Raw genomic sequence first — 20,666 nt, 5'->3', positions numbered from 1 at the left:
TTCTGTGTCATCTCCTCTGGATCGGATACACTCCGCCATCTTCTGTGTCATCTCCTCTGGATCGGATACACTCCGCCATCTTCTGTTACATCTCCTCTGGATCGGATACACTCCGCCATCTTCTGTTACATCTCCTCTGGATCGGATACAGAGGCGCTCCGGTGTGGTGAGGTATATAGACTACGTCCTGTGCAGCAGGTATATTCTATATACGTATGGTAGGTACACATCACCTGAGAGGCTCTACAGAACAGTCCAGATAATCACATTGTATGATATAATGAAGTGTTCACCATTTTATTACATGATATAAGAATGTGATACAATACAATAGATCCCACCTGTGCTGGCAGGTACAGAGGTCAGACGTCTCCTGGACTTGTTCGCCAGTTTTCTCTCCAGCTGATGCCAGCAGCCAAGATGGCGGCTCCCACGTCACACGTCAGTGAGAGGGCCCTTAGACCATAGAGCGCGGCTCCGGGCAGAGCGGCCTCCTGAGGATGAAGCTGATGGAGCGGCGCACACAGCACAGCGGCCCCTGGCGGCAGTCACGCAGCAGTGCAGCAGTGTGGAGGAGTGAGCGGATCCCGGGCGGGGTCGGACACTGAGGAGTCAGAGAGATCCGAGAACGGAGCGGTGAGTGCGGCCCGGGGCCCCGGGGGATGTGTGTGCTGTGTACGGCACCGGGGGGGCCCGGAGAACCGGGAGCGGCGGCCCGGACAACTTTATATACTACTCTGTATACTCCTCTACATACTGCCATATACCTCTGTATACTCCTCTACATACTGCCATATACCTCTGTATACTCCTCTATATACTGTATATACTGCCATATACCTCTGTATACTCCTCTATATACTGTATATACTGCCATATACCTCTGTATACTCCTCTATATACTGTATATACTGCCATATACCTCTGTATACTCCTCTATATACTGTATATACTGCCATATACCTCTGTATACTCCTCTATATACTGCCATATACCTCTGTATACTCCTCTATATACTGTATATACTGCTGTATAACTCTGTATACTCCTCTATATACTGCCATATACCTCTGTATACTCCTCTACATACTGCCATATACCTCTGTATACTCCTCTACATACTGCCATATACCTCTGTATACTCCTCTACATACTGCCATATACCTCTGTATACTCCTCTATATACTGTATATACTGCTGTATAACTCTGTATACTCCTCTATATACTGTATATACCTCTGTATACTCCTCTATATACTGCTGTATAACTCTGTATACTCCTCTATATACTGCTATATACATCTGTATACTCCTCTATATACTGTATATACTGCTGTATAACTCTGTATACTCCTCTACATACTGCCATATACCTCTGTATACTCCTCTATATACTGTATATACCTCTGTATACTCCTCTATATACTGCTGTATAACTCTGTATACTCCTCTATATACTGTATATACCTCTGTATACTCCTCTATATACTGCTGTATAACTCTGTATACTCCTCTATATACTGCTATATACCTCTGTATACTCCTCTATATACTGTATATACTGCTATATACATCTGTATACTCCTCTACATACTGCCATATACCTCTGTATACTCCTCTACATACTGCCATATACCTCTGTATACTCCTCTATATACTGTATATACTGCTGTATAACTCTGTATACTCCTATATACTGTATATACTGCTATATAACTCTGTATACTCCTCTATATACTGTATATCCTGCTATATACCTCTGTATACTCCTCTATATACTGTATATACTGCTATATACCTCTGTATACTCCTCTATATACTGTATATACTGCTGTATAACTCTGTATACTCCTAGATACTGTATATACTGCTATATACCTCTGTATACTCCTCTATATACTGTATATACCTCTGTATACTCCTATATACTGTATATACTGCTGTATAACTCTGTATATACTGCTATATACATCTGTATACTCCTCTATATACTGTATATACTGCTGTATAACTCTGTATACTCTATATACTGTATATCCTGCTATATACCTCTGTATACTCCTATATATACTGTATATACTGCTATATACCTCTGTATACTCCTCTATATACTGTATATACTGCTATATACATCTGTATACTCCTCTATATACTGTATATACTGCTATATACCTCTGTATACTCCTCTATATACTGTATATACTGCTGTATAACTCTGTATACTCTATATACTGTATATCCTGCTATATACCTCTGTATACTCCTCTATATACTGTATATACTGCTGTATAACTCTGTATACTCCTCTATATACTGTATATACTGCTATATACATCTGTATACTCCTCTATATACTGTATATACTGCTATATACCTCTGTATACTCCTCTATATACTGTATATACTGCTGTATAACTCTGTATACTCTATATACTGTATATCCTGCTATATACCTCTGTATACTCCTAGATACTGTATATACCTCTGTATACTCCTCCTCTATATACTGTATATCCTGCTATATACCTCTGTATACTCCTCTATATACTGTATATACTGCTATATACATCTGTATACTCCTCTATATACTGTATATACTGCTATATACCTCTGTATACTCCTCTATATACTGTATATACCTCTGCATACTCCTCTATATACTGTATATACTGCTGTATAACTCTGTATACTCCTCTATATACTGCCATATACCTCTGTATACTCCTCTATATACTGTATATACTGCTGTATAACTCTGTATACTCCTATATACTGTATATACTGCTGTATAACTCTGTATACTCCTCTATATACTTTATATACCTCTGTATACTCCTCTATATACTGTATATACTGCTGTATAACTCTGTATACTCCTATATACTGTATATACTGCTGTATAACTCTGTATACTCCTCTATATACTGCTATATACCTCTGTATACTCCTCTATATACTGTATATACTGCTGTATAACTCTGTATACTCCTCTATATACTGTATATACTGCTGTATAACTCTGTATACTCCTCTATATACTGTATATACTGCTGTATAACTCTGTATACTCCTCTATATACTGTATATACTGCTGTATAACTCTGTATACTCCTCTATATACTGTATATACTGCTGTATAACTCTGTATACTCTATATACTGTATATCCTGCTATATACCTCTGTTTACTCCTCTATATACTGTATATCCTGCTATATACCTCTGTATACTCCTCTATATACTGTATATACTGCTGTATAACTCTGTATACTCCTCTATATACTGTATATACTGCTGTATAACTCTGTATACTCTATATACTGTATATCCTGCTATATACCTCTGTTTACTCCTCTATATACTGTATATCCTGCTATATACCTCTGTATACTCCTCTATATACTGTATATACTGCTGTATAACTCTGTATACTCCTCTATATACTGTATATACTGCTGTATAACTCTGTATACTCCTATATACTGTATATCCTGCTATATACCTCTGTATACTCCTAGATACTGTATATACCTCTGTATACTCCTCATCTATATACTGTATATCCTGCTATATACCTCTGTATACTCCTCTATATACTGTATATACTGCTGTATAACTCTGTATACTCCTATATACTGTATATACTGCTATATACCTCTGTATACTCCTCTATATACTGTATATACCTCTGTATACTCCTCTATATACTGCTGTATATTCCTATATATACTGCTATATACCTCTGTATACTCCTATATACTGTATATCCTGCTGTATAACTCTGTATACTCTATATACTGCTATATACATCTGTATACTCCTCTATATACTGTATATCCTGCTATATACCTCTGTATACTCCTATATATACTGTATATACTGCTGTATAACTCTATATACTGTATATACTGCTATATATCTCTGTATACTCTATATACTGCTATATACCTCTGTATACTCCTCTATATACTGTATATGCTGCTATATATCTCTGTATACTCCTCTATATACTGCTATATACATCTGTATACTCCTCTATATACTGTATATACTGCTGTATAACTCTGTATACTCTATATACTGTATATCCTGCTATATACCTCTGTATACTCCTTTATATACTGTATATACCTCTGTATACTCCTCTATATACTGCTGTATACTCCTATATACTGTATATCCTGCTATATACCTCTGTATACTCCTCTATATACTGTATATACTGCTATATACATCTGTATACTCCTCTATATACTGTATATACTGCTGTATAACTCTGTATACTACTAGATACTGTATATACCTCTGTATACTCCTCCTCTATATACTGTATATCCTGCTATATACCTCTGTATACTCCTCTATATACTGCTGTATACTCCTATATACTGTATATCCTGCTATATACCTCTGTATACTCCTCTATATACTGTATATGCTGCTATATATCTCTGTATACTCCTCTATATACTGCTATATACATCTGTATACTCCTCTATATACTGTATATACTGCTGTATAACTCTGTATACTCTATATACTGTATATCCTGCTATATACCTCTGTATACTCCTAGATACTGTATATACCTCTGTATACTCCTCCTCTATATACTGTATATCCTGCTATATACCTCTGTATACTCCTCTATATACTGTATATACCTCTGTATACTCCTCTATATACTGCTGTATACTCCTATATACTGTATATCCTGCTATATACCTCTGTATACTCCTCTATATACTGTATATACTGCTATATACATCTGTATACTCCTCTATATACTGTATATACTGCTGTATAACTCTGTATACTCCTAGATACTGTATATACCTCTGTATACTCCTCCTCTATATACTGTATATCCTGCTATATACCTCTGTATACTCCTCTATATACTGCTGTATACTCCTATATACTGTATATCCTGCTATATACCTCTGTATACTCCTCTATATACTGTATATCCTGCTATATACCTCTGTATACTCCTCTATATACTGTATATACTGCTGTATACCTCTGTATACTCCTCTATATACTGTATATCCTGCTATATACCTCTGTATACTCCTCTATATACTGTATATACTGCTGTATAACTCTGTATACTCTATATCCTGCTATATACCTCTGTATACTCCTCTATATACTGTATATCCTGCTATATACCTCTGTATACTCCTCTATATACTGTATATCCTGCTATATACCTCTGTATACTCCTCTATATACTGTATATACTGCTGTATAACTCTGTATACTCTATATACTGTATATCCTGCTATATACCTCTGTTTACTCCTCTATATACTGTTGTATAACTCTGTATACTCCTATATACTGTATATACTGCTATATATCTCTGTATACTCCTCTATATACTGTATATCCTGCTGTATACCTCTGTATACTCCTCTATATACTGCTGTATAACTCTGTATACTCCTCCTCTATATACTGTATATACTGCTATATACCTCTGTATACTCCTATATACTGTACTGTATATACCTCTGTATACTCTATATACTGTATATACCTCTATATACTGTATATCCTGCTGTATACCTCTTTATACTCCTCTATATACTGTATATCCTGCTGTATACCTCTGTATACTTCTCTATATACTGTATATAACTCTGTATACTCCTCCCCTATATACTGTATATACTGCTATATACCTCTGTATATTCCTCCCCTATATACTGTATATACTGCTATATACCTCTGTATACTCCTCTATATACTGTATATACCTCTGTATCCTTGTCTATGTACTGTATATATTGCTATATACTCCTCCTCTATATACTGTATATACTGCTGTATACTCCTCTATATACTGTATATCCTACTATATACCTCTGTATATTCCTATATACTGCTATATAACTCTGTATACTCCTCTATATACTGTATATACTGCTATATGACTCTGTATACTCCTCTATATACTGTATATACCTCTGTATACTCCTCTATATACTGTATATACTGCTATTTTTCCCGGTCAGTGCACGGTGTAGTGTATATACTGCTGTATACCCGGTCAGTGCACGGTGTAGTGTATATACTGCTATATACCCGGTCAGTGCACGGTGTAGTGTATATACCGCTATATACCCGGTCAGTGCACGGTGTAGTGTATATCCTGCTATATACCCGGTCAGTGCACGGTGTAGTGTATATACTGCTATATACCCGGTCAGTGCACGGTGTAGTGTATATACCGCTATATACCCGGTCAGTGCGCGGTGTAGTGTATATACTGCTATATACCCGGTCAGTGCACGGTGTAGTGTATATACCGCTATATACCCGGTCAGTGCACGGTGTAGTGTATATACTGCTATATACCCGGTCAGTGCGCGGTGTAGTGTATATACTGCTATATACCCGGTCAGTGCGCGGTGTAGTGTATATACTGCTATATACCCGGTCAGTGCACGGTGTAGTGTATATACTGCTATATACCCGGTCAGTGCACGGTGTAGTGTATATACTGCTATATACCCGGTCAGTGCACGGTGTAGTGTATATACTGCTCCCCCCGGTCAGTGCACGGTGTAGTGTATATACTGCTATATACCCGGTCAGTGCGCGGTGTAGTGTATATACTGCTATATACCCGGTCAGTGCGCGGTGTAGTGTATATACTGCTATATACCCGGTCAGTGCACGGTGTAGTGTATATACCGCTATATACCCGGTCAGTGCACGGTGTAGTGTATATACTGCTATATACCCGGTCAGTGCGCGGTGTAGTGTATATACTGCTATATACCCGGTCAGTGCGCGGTGTAGTGTATATACTGCTATATACCCGGTCAGTGCGCGGTGTAGTGTATATACTGCTATATACCCGGTCAGTGCACGGTGTAGTGTATATACTACTATATACCCGGTCAGTGCGCGGTGTAGTGTATATACTGCTATATACCCGGTCAGTGCGCGGTGTAGTGTATATACTGCTATATACCCGGTCAGTGCGCGGTGTAGTGTATATACTGCTATATACCCGGTCAGTGCACGGTGTAGTGTATATACTGCTATATTCCCGGTCAGTGCGCGGTGTAGTGTATATACTGCTATATACCCGGTCAGTGCGCGGTGTAGTGTATATACTGCTATATACCCGGTCAGTGCGCGGTGTAGTGTATATACCGCTATATACCCGGTCAGTGCGCGGTGTAGTGTATATACTGCTATATACCCGGTCAGTGCGCGGTGTAGTGTATATACTGCTATATACCCGGTCAGTGCACGGTGTAGTGTATATACTGCTATATACCCGGTCAGTGCGCGGTGTAGTGTATATACTGCTATATACCCGGTCAGTGCACGGTGTAGTGTATATACTGCTATATACCCGGTCAGTGCACGGTGTAGTGTATATACTGCTATATACCCGGTCAGTGCGCGGTGTAGTGTATATACTGCTATATACCCGGTCAGTGTGCGGTGTAGTGTATATACTGCTCCCCCCGGTCAGTGCACGGTGTAGTGTATATACTGCTATATACCCGGTCAGTGCGCGGTGTAGTGTATATACTGCTATATACCCGGTCAGTGCACGGTGTAGTGTATATACTGCTATATACCTGGTCAGTGCACGGTGTAGTGTATATACCGCTATATACCCGGTCAGTGCACGGTGTAGTGTATATACCGCTATATACCCGGTCAGTGCACGGTGTAGTGTATATACTGCTATATACCCGGTCAGTGCACGGTGTAGTGTATATACCGCTATATACCCGGTCAGTGCACGGTGTAGTGTATATACTGCTATATACCCGGTCAGTGCACGGTGTAGTGTGTATATATCCTGCTATATACCCGGTCAGTGCGCGGTGTAGTGTATATACTGCTATATACCCGGTCAGTGCGCGGTGTAGTGTATATACTGCTATATACCCGGTCAGTGCACGGTGTAGTGTATATACTGCTATATACCCGGTCAGTGCACGGTGTAGTGTATATACTGCTATATACCCGGTCAGTGCGCGGTGTAGTGTATATACTGCTATATACCCGGTCAGTGCGCGGTGTAGTGTATATACTGCTATATACCCGGTCAGTGCACGGTGTAGTGTATATACTGCTATATACCCGGTCAGTGCACGGTGTAGTGTATATACCGCTATATACCCGGTCAGTGCACGGTGTAGTGTATATACCGCTATATACCCGGTCAGTGCACGGTGTAGTGTATATACCGCTATATACCCGGTCAGTGCACGGTGTAGTGTATATACCGCTATATACCCGGTCAGTGCGCGGTGTAGTGTATATACCGCTATATACCCGGTCAGTGCACGGTGTAGTGTATATACTGCTATATACCCGGTCAGTGCGCGGTGTAGTGTATATACTGCTATATACCCTGTCAGTGCACGGTGTAGTGTATATACTGCTCCCCCCGGTCAGTGCACGGTGTAGTGTATATACCGCTATATACCCGGTCAGTGCGCGGTGTAGTGTATATACCGCTATATACCCGGTCAGTGCACGGTGTAGTGTATATACTGCTCCCCGGATATTGTTAGTAACATGGAAGGAGCAGAACTCATTTCCCTCTGTCTCTTACACAGTCACTTCCTGTTGCCTCATCTCATCTCATACACATCCTCTGGTTTAACCCCTTCTCTCTCTGTCTCCCGGCAGTCTCGCACTCGCTCTGTCTCTCCTCCTGGCAGTCTCGTGCTCTCTCTCTCTCCTCCTGGCAGTCTCGCACTCGCTCTGTCTCTCCTCTCCTGGCAGTCTGTCTCTCCTCTCCTGGCAGTCTGTCTCTCCTCCTGGCAGTCTTGCGCTCTCTCTAATCTCCTGGCAGTCTCTCGCTCTCCTCTCCTGGCAGTCTCGCTCTGTCTGTCTGTCTCTCTCTCTTCCTTGCAGTCTCTCTCTCTTCCTGGCAGTCTCTCTCGCTCTCCTCTCCTGGCAGTCTCTCTCGCTCTCCTCTCCTGGCAGTCTCTCTCGCTCTCCTCTCCTGGCAGTCTCGCTCTGTCTGTCTCTCTCTCTTCCTGGCAGTCCCCCTCTCTCTCTTCCTGGCAGTCTCTCTCTCTCTCTCTCTCTCTCCTCCTGGCAGTCTCTCTCCTCTCCTGGCAGTCTCTCTCTCTCTCTCTCTCTCTCTCTCTCTCTCTCTCTCTCTCTCTCTCTCTTCCTGGCAGTCCCCCTCTCTCTCTTCCTGGCAGTCTCTCTCTCCTCTCCTGGCACTCTCTCTCTCTCTCTCTCCTCCTGGCAGTCTCTCTCCTCTCCTGGCAGTCTCTCTCTCTCCTCTCCTGGCAGTCTCTCTCTCTCCTCTCTTGGCAGTCTCTCTCTCCTCTCCTGGCAGTCTCTCTCTCCTCTCCTGGCAGTCTCTCTCTCCTCTCCTGGCAGTCTCTCTCTCCTCTCCTGGCAGTCTCTCACTCCTCTCCTGGCAGTCTCTCTCTCCTCTCCTGGCAGTCTCTCTCTCTCTCTCCTTTCCTGGCAGTCTCTCTCTCCTCTCCTGGCAGTCTCTCTCTCCTCTCTTGGCAGTCTCTCCTCTCTTGGCAGTCTCTCTCTCCTCTCCTGGCAGTCTCTCTCTCCTCTCCTGGCAGTCTGTCTCTCTCTCCTCCTGGCAGTCTGTCTCTCTCTCCTCCTGGCAGTCTCTCTCTCCTCTCCTGGCAGTCTCTCTCTCTCCTCTCCTGGCAGTCTGTCTCTCTCCTCTCCTGGCAGTCTGTCTCTCTCCTCTCCTGGCAGTCTGTCTCTCTCCTCTCCTGGCAGTCTGTCTCTCTCCTCTCCTGGCAGTCTGTCTCTCTCCTCTCCTGGCAGTCTGTCTCTCTCCTCTCCTGGCAGTCTGTCTCTCTCCTCTCCTGGCAGTCTCTCTCTCTCTCTCTCTCCTCTCCTGGCAGTCTCTCTCTCTCTCTCTCCTCTCCTGGCAGTCTCTCTCTCTCTCTCTCCTCTCCTGGCAGTCTGTCTCTCCTCTCCTGGCAGTCTGTCTCTCTCCTCTCCTGGCAGTCTCTCTCTCTCTCTCCTCTCCTGGCAGTCTGTCTCTCCTCTCCTGGCAGTCTGTCTCTCTCCTCCTGGCAGTCTTGCGCTCTCTCCTGGCAGTCTCTCTCTCTCTCCTCTCCTGGCAGTCTGTCTCTCTCCTCCTGGCAGTCTTGCGCTCTCTCCTGGCAGTCTTGCGCTCTCTCCTGGCAGTCTCTCTCTCGCTGGCCCTGTAGTTAGACATGTGACTGTGCAGGTAGTTGTGTATAACGCTCTGCAGCCGGTGTGTCACTCAGCCGCACCTCTCACAGCAGATCTCACGCCTGGAGGATATATAGTGCAAGGTGTGTAATAATAGTGAGCAGGAAGACGCCTCTCATAGAGGTGCTGGAATCCATCCCTGCAGGGCCCGAGAATACAGGCCGCTAACTGGGCGGGGGTCCTGTGATGGGGGGGGTCCTCTTGCAGTACAGGTCAGATCCTGTGGTGGTGGGTCCTGTGATGGGGGGGGGGGTCCTCTTGCAGTACTGGTCAGATCCTGTGATGGTGGCGGTGGGTCCTGTGATGGTGGTGGGTCCTGTGATGGGGGGGTCCTCTTGCAGTACAGGTGGGGTCCTGTGATGGTGGTGGTGGGTCCTGTGATGGGGGGGTGTCCTCTTACAGTACAGATCGGGTCCTGTGTTGGGGGGGGGCGGGTCCTGTGATGGTGGTGGTGGGTCCTGTGATGGCGGGGGGGGGGGGGGTCCTCTTGCAGTACAGGTCAGATCCTGTGATGGTGGTGGTGGGTCCGGTGATGGGGGGGGGGGGTGTCCTCTTACAGTACAGATCGGGTCCTGTGTTGGGGGGGGGGGGGGGCGGGTCCTGTGATGGTGGTGGTGGGTCCTGTGATGGGGGGGTCCTCTTGCAGTACAGGTCGGGTCCTGTGATCGTGGTGGTGGTGGGTCCTGTGATGGGGGGGGGGGTCCTCTTGCAGTACATGTGAGATCCTGTGATGGTGGTGGTGGGTCCGGTGATGGAGGGGGGGGGGGGTCCTCTTACAGTACAGGTCAGGGTCCTGTGATGGGGGGGGGGGTCCTCTTACAGTACAGGTCAGGGTCCTGTGATGGGGGGGGGGGGTCCTCTTGCAGTACAGGTCAGATCCTGTGATGGTGGTGGTGGGTCCGGTGATGGAGGGGGGGGGGTCCTCTTACAGTACAGATCGGGTCCTGTGTTGGGGGGGGGGGCGGGTCCTGTGATTGGGGGTCCTCTTGCAGTAAAGGTCAGGGTCATGTGAGGGTGGGTACTGTGATGGCGGCTCCTCTTGCAGTAAAAGTCTGGGTCCTGTGATGGGGGGTCCTCTTGCAGTACAGGTCAGGTCCTGTGATGGCGGGTCCTTGTGCAGTACAGGTCGGGTCCTGTGATGATGATGGGGGCAGGGTCGGTGTCCTGTGATGGCCGGAGTCCTCTTGCAGTACAGGTCGGGTCCTGTGATGATGATGATGGGGCAGTGTCCTGTGATGGGGGGGGGGTTGGGGTACTGTTTTCAGGGGTCTTGTGATGGGGAGGTCCTCTTACAGTATGGTGGGAGGTCCTGTGATGGCTGGTCCTCTTGCAGTAGAGGTTGGGTCCTGTGATAGTGGTGGTGGTGGGGGGTCGGGGTCCTGTGATGGCGGGTACTCTTGCAGTACTGGTCGGGCCCTGTGATGACAGGTCCTCTTGCAGTACTGGTCGGGCCCTGTGATGGCTGGTCCTCTTGCAGTAGAGGTTGGGTCCTGTGATAGTGGTGGTGGTGGGGGGTCGGGGTCCTGTGATGGCGGGTCCTCTTGCAGTAGAGGTTGGGTCCTGTGATGGTGGTGGTGGGGGGTCGGGGTCCTGTGATGACAGGTCCTCTTGCAGTACTGGTCGGGCCCTGTGATGGCGGGTCCTCTTGCAGTACTGGTCGGGCCCTGTGATGGCGGCTCCTCTTGCAGTACTGGTCGGGCCCTGTGATGGCGGGTCCTTTTGCAGTACTGGTCGGGCCCTGTGATGGCGGGTCCTTTTGCAGTACTGGTCGGGCCCTGTGATAGCGGGTCCTCTTGCAGTAGAGGTTGGGTCCTGTGATGGTGATGGTGGTGGTGGGGGGGTCGGGTTCCTGTGATGGCGGGTCCTTTTGCAGTACTGGTCGGGTTCCTGTGATGGCGCCTCCTCTTGCAGTACTGGTCGGGTTCCTGTGATGGCGGGTCCTCTGATGGTGGTGGGGACAGTGATGGCGGCTCCTCTTGCAGTACTAGTCGGGCCCTGTGATGGCGCCTCCTCTTGCAGTACTGGTCGGGTTCCTGTGATGGCGGCTCCTCTTGCAGTACTGGTCGGGCCCTGTGACGGCGGCTCCTCTTGCAGTACTGGTCGGGCCCTGTGATGGCGGATCCTTTTGCAGTACTGGTCGGCCCTGTGATGGCGGGTCCTCTTGCAGTACTGGTCGGGCCCTGTGATGGCGGCTCCTCTTGCAGTACAGGTCGGGTCCTCTGATGGTGGTGGGGACAGTGACGGCGGCTCCTCTTGCAGTACTGGTCGGGCCCTGTGATGGCGGATCCTTTTGCAGTACTGGTCGGCCCTGTGATGGCGGGTCCTCTTGCAGTACTGGTCGGGCCCTGTGATGGCGGCTCCTCTTGCAGTACAGGTCGGGTCCTCTGATGGTGGTGGGGACAGTGACGGCGGCTCCTCTTGCAGTACTGGTGGGGTCCTGTGCTCGTGTATTTGGCTTCTTCCCGGGAGACATTGTGGTTTGCTGGCGGCTATATCGGTTTGGTCCAGGCTGCTTATCTCTGCTGTGTCCTTCCTATGAGTGGAGGGTATATATATATATCACTCAGGATGTGTGTGCGTTCTGATACGCCTCCGGATTGGATATGGAAGTTGGCACAGTGATCTGTGTGATGGAGCCGACCCTGTGCCGAATATGACTGGTGCTAGTAGTCGGTTTCCGTGCTGTGGGGATGTATGGTGATGCCGCCTGTGTCCGCGCTGTGGGGATGTATGGTGATGCCGCCTGTGTCTGCGCTGTGGGGATGTATGGTGATGCCGCCTGTGTCTGCGCTGTGGGGATGTATAGTGATGCCGCCTGTGTCCGCGCTGTGGGGATGTATGGTGATGCCGCCTGTGTCTGCGCTGTGGGGATGTATGGTGATGCCGCCTGTGTCCGCGCTGTGGGGATGTATGATGATGCTGCTTGTGTCCGCGCTGTGGGGATGTATAGTGATGCCCTCTTGGCCTGTGCTGTGGGGATGTATGGTGATGCCGCCTGTGTCCGCGCTGTGGGGATGTATGGTGATGCCGCCTGTGTCCGCGCTGTGGGGATGTATGGTGATGCTGCCTGTGTCCGCGCTGTGGGGATGTATGGTGATGCTGCCTGTGTCCGCGCTGTGGGGATGTATGATGATGCTGCTTGTGTCCGCGCTGTGGGGATGTATGGTAATTCCGCCTGTGTCCGCGCTGTGGGGATGTATGGTAATTCCGCCTGTGTCCGCGCTGTGGGGATGTATGGTGATGCCCTCTTGAACTGTGCTGTGGGAATATACAGTGATGCTCCTGCCTGGGCCTGTGCTGTGGGGATGTATAGTGATGCCCTCTTGGCCTGTGCTGTGGGGATGTATAGTGATGCCCTCTTGGCCTGTGCTGTGTGGATATATAGTGATGCCCTCTTGGCCTGTGCTGTGTGGATATATAGTGATGCCCTCTTGGCCTGTGCTGTGTGGATATATAGTGATGCCCTCTTGGCCTGTGCTGTGGGGATATATAGTGATGCCCTCTTGGCCTGTGCTGTGTGGATATATAGTGATGCCCTCTTGGCCTGTGCTGTGTGGATATATAGTGATGCCCTCTTGGCCTGTGCTGTGTGGATATAGAGTGATGCCCTCTTGGCCTGTGCTGTAGGGATATATAGTGATGCCCTCTTGGCCTGTGCTGTGTGGATATATAGTGATGCCCTCTTGGCCTGTGCTGTGTGGATATATAGTGATGCCCTCTTGGCCTGTGCTTTGGGGATATATAGTGATGCCCTCTTGGCCTGTGCTGTGGGGATATATAGTGATGCCCTCTTGGCCTGTGCTGTGGGGATATATAGTGATGCCCTCTTGGCCTGTGCTGTAGGGATATATAGTGATGGCCTCTTGGCCTGTGCTATGGGGATATATAGTGATGCCCTCTTGGCCTGTGCTGTAGGGATATATAGTGATGGCCTCTTGGCCTGTGCTGTGGGGATATAGAGTGATGGCCTCTTGGCATGTGCTGTGGGGATGTATAGTGATGCCCTCTTGGCCTGTGCTGTGGGGATATAGAGTGATGCCCTCTTGGCATGTGCTGTGGGGATATAGAGTGATGCCCTCTTGGCATGTGCTGTGGGGATATATAGTGATGCTCTCTTGGCCTGTGCTGTGGGGATATAGAGTGATGCCCTCTTGGCCTGTGCTGTGGGGATATATAGTGATGCCCTCTTGGCCTGTGCTGTGTGGATATATAGTGATGCCCTCTTGGCCTGTGCTTTGGGGATATATAGTGATGCCCTCTTGGCCTGTGCTGTAGGGATATATAGTGATGCCCTCTTGGCCTGTGCTGTAGGGATATATAGTGATGCCCTCTTGGCCTGTGCTGTAGGGATATATAGTGATGCCCTCTTGGCCTGTGCTGTGTGGATATATAGTGATGGCCTCTTGGCCTGTGCTATGGGGATATATAGTGATGCCCTCTTGGCCTGTGCTGTAGGGATATATAGTGATGGCCTCTTGGCCTGTGCTGTGGGGATATAGAGTGATGCCCTCTTGGCCTGTGCTGTGTGGATATATAGTGATGCCCTCTTGGCCTGTGCTGTGGGGATATAGAGTGATGCCCTCTTGGCCTGTGCTGTGGGGATATAGAGTGATGCCCTCTTGGCCTGTGCTGTGGGGATATAGAGTGATGCCCTCTTGGCCTGTGCTGTGGGGATATAGAGTGATGCCCTCTTGGCCTGTGCTGTGGGGATATAGAGTGATGCCCTCTTGGCCTGTGCTGTGGGGATATATAATGATGCTCCTGGGCCTGTGCTGGCGGGATATATAGTGATGCCCTCTTGGCCTGTGCTGTAGGGATATATAGTGATGCCCTCTTGGCCTGTGCTGTAGGGATATATAGTGATGCCCTCTTGGCCTGTGCTGTGGGGATATATAGTGATGCCCTCTTGGTCTGTGCTGTGGGGATATATAGTGATGCCCTCTTGGCCAGTGCTGTGTGGATATATAGTGATGCCGTCCTGGGCCTGTGCTGTGGGGATATATAGTGATGCCCTCTTGGCCTGTGCTGTAGGGATATAGAGTGATGCTCCTGGGCCTGTGCTGTGGGGATATATAGTGATGCCCTCTTGGCCTGTGCTGTGGGGATATAGAGTGATGCCCTCTTGGCCTGTGCTGTGGGGATATAGAGTGATGCCCTCTTGGCCTGTGCTGTGGGGATATATAGTGATGCCCTCTTGGCCTGTGCTGTGGGGATATATAATGATGCTCCTGGGCCTGTGCTGGCGGGATATACAGTGATGCCCTCTTGGCCTGTGCTGTAGGGATATATAGTGATGCCCTCTTGGCCTGTGCTGTAGGGATATATAGTGATGCCCTCTTGGCCTGTGCTGTGGGGATATATAGTGATGCCCTCTTGGCCTGTGCTGTGGGGATATATAGTGATGCCCTCTTGGTCTGTGCTGTGGGGATATATAGTGATGCCCTCTTGGCCTGTGCTGTGGGGATATATAGTGATGCCCTCTTGGTCTGTGCTGTGGGGATATATAGTGATGCCCTCTTGGCCAGTGCTGTGTGGATATATAGTGATGCCGTCCTGGGCCTGTGCTGTGGGGATATATAGTGATGCCCTCTTGGCCTGTGCTGTAGGGATATAGAGTGATGCTCCTGGGCCTGTGCTGTGGGGATATATAGTGATGCCCTCTTGGCCTGTGCTGTGTGGATATAGAGTGATGCCTGTGATGGCGGGTCCTCTTGCAGTAGAGGTTGGGTCCTGTGATGATGGTGGTGGTGGTGGGGGGGGGTTCGGGTTCCTGTGATGGCGGCTCCTCTTGCAGTACTGGTTGGGCCCTGTGATGGCGGATCCTTTTGCAGTACTGGTCGGGCCCTGTGATGGCGGCTCCTCTTGCAGTACTGATGCTGATATATAGTGATGCTCTTGGGCCTGTACTGTGGGGATATAGAGTGATGCCCTCTTGGTCTGTGCTGTGGGAATATAAAGCGATGCTCCTGGGCCTGTGCTGTGGGGTTATATAGTGATGCCCTCTTGGCCTGTGCTCTAAGAAAATGAGTGATTCGGAACCAGGCCACTCCAAGAAAATGAGTGATTATGGACCGGGCCACTCCAAGAAAATAAGTGAACCTGAACTGCGATACTCCATGAAAATGAGTGATTCCGAACTGCGATACTGCAACAAAATGAATAATTCCAAACTGCAATACTGCAAGAAAATGAGTGATTCTAAACCGGGCCACTCCAAGAAAATAAGCGATTTGGAACTGGGCCACTCCAAGAAAATGAGTGATTTTAATCTGCGATGCTCCAAGAAAATCAGTGATTCCGAACCAGGACACTCCAAGAAAATGAGCGATTCTGAACCGGGCCACTTTATAAAAAAATGAGTGATTACGAACTGCGATTCCCCAAGAAAATAACTGAACCCGAACCAAGAAAATGAGTGATAGATTCCGAACCGGCCATTTCAAGAAAATGAGGGATTCCGAGCTGGGATCCTTTAAGGAGCTGTCGTCAGGTCCCTTCACTGATTTCAGGTGGTGCTTCTGGAGGCATCGGAGGAGTTTGTGTGCACCGATGCCCAAAGCTTTCACCTTCCACTGTCTTCCCTTTTAACTCGTGTCTAAAGATTGGTATGATGACGATGAGGCGTGGTTGTCGGTCAGTGAGGTTGTATTTTAGGGCAGGGTTGTCGAGCAGAGTGAGGATTTGGAGAAGGAGGGGCTGACCTAACTTGGGCAGCTTGTAAGTCGACCACACAGCGGTTCAGAGGGGCAGGGATCAACAGCACCCCCACAGGCTGTAAGAGGTACTGGAGTGGCCAGAGGGAGATGGCGGCCAAACCAAGTGGTCCCACAACTGTTCCTCAGAGCACTTCCTTGCGTTAAGCTCCCATGCAGAGGGGTTAGTCTGGCTTTGTCTGGCGCAGTACAGAGTATAGAGGCACCAGGCCACATTTGCTAAGAAGCACCCCTGGCGTATGCCTGCCACAACCCCCTGCTAACTGATGGGGGCAGAAGAGGGAGTGGCAAGGCGGGAAGCGGGGGTCATGGCCTCCTCCTGCACTTAATTTACCATGGTTTAACCATGCAGAAATCTACACCTTCTCCAGAACAGGTGTAGAGTTCTGCGTAACACCTTACTAGGGGGTCCTGCGCCTCTTAGTATATCCAGTGGAGTTAATGGGGACTTTCACCAACACAGTTACTGGGAAGTCCACCTATACATGGACAAGTGGTTGTGGCTAGGGACACTATAGTTTCCTGGTGGCACAGTTGGTGAACGTGGTGCAGGTCATGAGTCAGACCCACACGTCTGCACACATGCTACCAACAGTGAGGATTGTGGGCCCTACCTTTCAGGGTTTCCCTGGCAGATTATGAAAGTTTCATCAACCTCCTCCGCCACCTACCCAGCACGATCTGTCAGCACACCACCATCAGTCGCTAACTGTAAGTGCTTCAGAACTGCTGTAGGGAAGTGACAATAAGCCGTGCTCAGACTGCTCAGCTTAGGCGATATGCAGCACACCACCACAGAGCTGTAGGTGGTATTGAGCAGGAGACCCATCTTGCCTTATGCTGCTGAACTTATATAGGCATGGTTGTGTGTGGTAATGGCCATAACCTGGTGGCAAGCCGATCACTGATTTCAGAGAGACCACCTAATATGGTGGTCGCCATACAGGAGCCATCCCTTAGCTAGGTGCTTTCCTGGAGGGATATCTGGCTAGTCCCGTATTTTGAGACTCGTAACTGAGGCTCCGCGCACCTTTTTGCATGTTGATGTGTCTCCTGCAGCTCGGCAACCTCCCATGTGTGCCATGCCTGGCCCATGTGTTCAACCTTAAGGTTCAGCAGTTTCTGAAAACATACCCTGGTTTGGCAGAGCTGCTCCTGAACGTGCACTGCGTGTGTGCCCATTTCAGAAAGTCCACAACAGATGGTGCCGCCCTGAAGACACTGCAGCAGCCCTTGCAGTTGCCAGCTTACCAACTGTTGTGATATATTCCACATGTTGGCCTGGGTTCACAAGCGGCAGAGAGCAATAGTGGAATACCAGCTGCAACATGACCATTGGGTTGCCGGTCACACTTCACAAGCCAAGAGAGGGCATGGAAGGCTGACCTCAGTGAGGTGTTACGCAACCTTGAGGAATGGCGATATAGTGATTATGAGTGCAACCATACCACTGTTGTGTCCACGGAAACACTCTCTGCAGTCCATTTAGTCCTTGCCGCAAAATGTCGTAGCGGCACCTCATGAAAATGAGTGAATTCCCTCCTCATGATGTGCCGGTACATCATGATGCTCAGGAGCTGAGCTCACTTCATAGAGGGTGAGGAGCGGGTCATCACTGTAAGGGTAGGTTCACACTACAGAATCTGCGTGGATAAGTTCTGGCTTATTCTGCGGCTCGTACCCGCTCGCGGAGGTGGCATATCCGCCAGTTTTATAGACAGCATACTATGGACGGCCGGATTCTGCATTCCGCTGAAAGAATTGAAATGTCACTTTTTTTGGCGGAATTCACTCGCCCATAGAGTTGAGTCTATGGGAGGGGTGAGACGTGAACGGGTACGAGCCACAGAGTACGCTGGAACTTATCCGCATGGATTCCGTTGTCTGAAGTGAGCCCACCCTTAGTCCCGAACAGGTTCTCTGACTGACGGAGGTCTCATGCTCTGTGCCGTCATCTCAGCAGTCTTCTAATAGAGGACTTGAAAAGTGTTTGGTTTTTTCCTTAAGTATGACACAGCCTCTCCCCCCAATAAAAGTTTAAATCTCCCTCTTCCATTTCAAAAATAAAACGCCTACAGATGAATAAATTAGTGTGTGATGTCCGATCTATTACGATGGAACGATATTACTTAAATCCGGTCATCTACCGAAATGAAGACCGGAAAGAAGCCCCAGGATATTAGACCTCTGAAAACTAGAGATTGTGGCGCAAAAAATAACGCCCCAACTAGACCTATAGGTAGAAAAATCAAAGCGCTCTGACCCTCAGAAGGTGAGAAGGAAAAAACGAAAACATAAAAATGAAAAATGGCGCCGGTTCATTAAGGCCAAAATAGGCGGCAGAGGTAATGGGGTTAAGGCCGAAGGCTTTGTGCGGGAGCGCGGAGATGGAGGAGTAAACAGTCGTAGCCTGACCACCCTGAAAAATGGAGGATTAGCACGTAGCGGGAAACTTGTGGACACTGCAGAGGTTGGCACCCAGGCTTGTATGGCATTTGTTCACCATGGATGGCCCGAGGGGTGGAGATGGAGACTCATCCTCTTGGCAAGGACAGCAAAATCTTGCCTGTTGGCAGTCTGGCACTCATGGCTGACTTCATGTTAGACTGCCTTTCCTATCACTCTTGAGTTACACAAATTTAGCCCAACACAGATTACTGGATTTACCACCTATATAGCAAGAACTTCTTCTCTCCTTCCGAAAGAGGAGCGGAGTACCTGAGGGGCGGAGAAGTACCTGAGGGGCGGAGAAGTACCTGAGGGGCGGAGAAGTACCTGAGGGGCGGAGAAGTACCTGAGGGGCGGAGAAGTACCTGAGGGGCGGAGAAGTACCTGAGGGGCGGAGAAGTACTTGAGGGGCGGAGAAGTACCTGAGGGGCGGAGAAGTACCTGAGGGGCGGAGAAGTACCTGAGGGGCGGAGAAGTACCTGAGGGGCGGAGAAGTACCTGAGGGGCGGAGAAGTACTTGAGGGGCGGAGAAGTACTTGAGGGGCGGAGAAGTACCTGAGGGGCGGAGAAGTACCTGAGGGAGGGAGAAGTACCTGAGGGACGGAGTACCACAAGGCTAAGTGGCTGAAATACTCCACATCTGACAACGTTAGTGGCAGAGGACTTAGTTCCATGGGCCAACAATGAGGGGAATCGGCATTATCTCCAGCACAGGCCGCAGAGCACCATCCAAGGCCTGGAACATGTTGATGACACCCCTCCCCAAGGTCATTCCACCAATGTGCATCCTAGGGTTTAGAGCCGTGCCAATTGTTATCCCCCCCCGCTTTCTTACTTTCTATTCATATAGGAAATCTTAGCGCTTGTGTGGGGCCCTCGTCGCTGCAGGGTGGCTAGGAGGACCATATATTCTAGCAGAACAAACGCCAGGGGGGGTTGGAGACAGGAATCTAACAAAATGTTATGCTGCCCACCTTGCACCAGTTGTCACACTGCATTGGAGGTCATCTCGCCCGCTTTGGGTGGTTATACAACAGCAGGCTTACCCCAGGATGCCTATAGATTTGCTACCATGGAGGCCTATGTGCAAAAGGCCGCCTATCTTGTGCCCACTCCTCTCTTGGAGACTAGCGGTATGGGACTGGCTGTGGAGGCCCTTTGGGTTCCGGTCTGACCATACGCCAGCCGCTCCCCTCTTTGCTAATCCACAGTTTCCCCGGGGACTCGGCTCAGGTCAGATGGTGGTCGGATAAAGGCTTTATAGGATAGGGATTTTTTTCAGAAGGGTTTT

The 20,666-nt window shown here is 48.4% G+C and overlaps 1 protein-coding gene across 1 annotated transcript in view; it reads left to right on the top strand.

Annotated features, from left to right (window-relative positions):
* Positions 1-535: 535 nt before the first annotated feature.
* TLN1 (talin 1) overlaps positions 536-20,666 on the top strand; it is a 124,296-nt gene continuing 104,165 nt past the window's right edge. The window contains exon 1 of the mRNA XM_069963679.1: positions 536-636. The gene's annotated coding sequence lies outside the window, so the exon portion shown is untranslated. The remainder of the gene's footprint in view (positions 637-20,666) is intronic.

This window comes from Dendropsophus ebraccatus, chromosome 3, assembly GCF_027789765.1.
Source record: "Dendropsophus ebraccatus isolate aDenEbr1 chromosome 3, aDenEbr1.pat, whole genome shotgun sequence".
Classification (NCBI taxonomy): Eukaryota; Metazoa; Chordata; class Amphibia; order Anura; family Hylidae; genus Dendropsophus; species Dendropsophus ebraccatus.
This window is presented reverse-complemented; position numbering and strand designations above follow the sequence as displayed.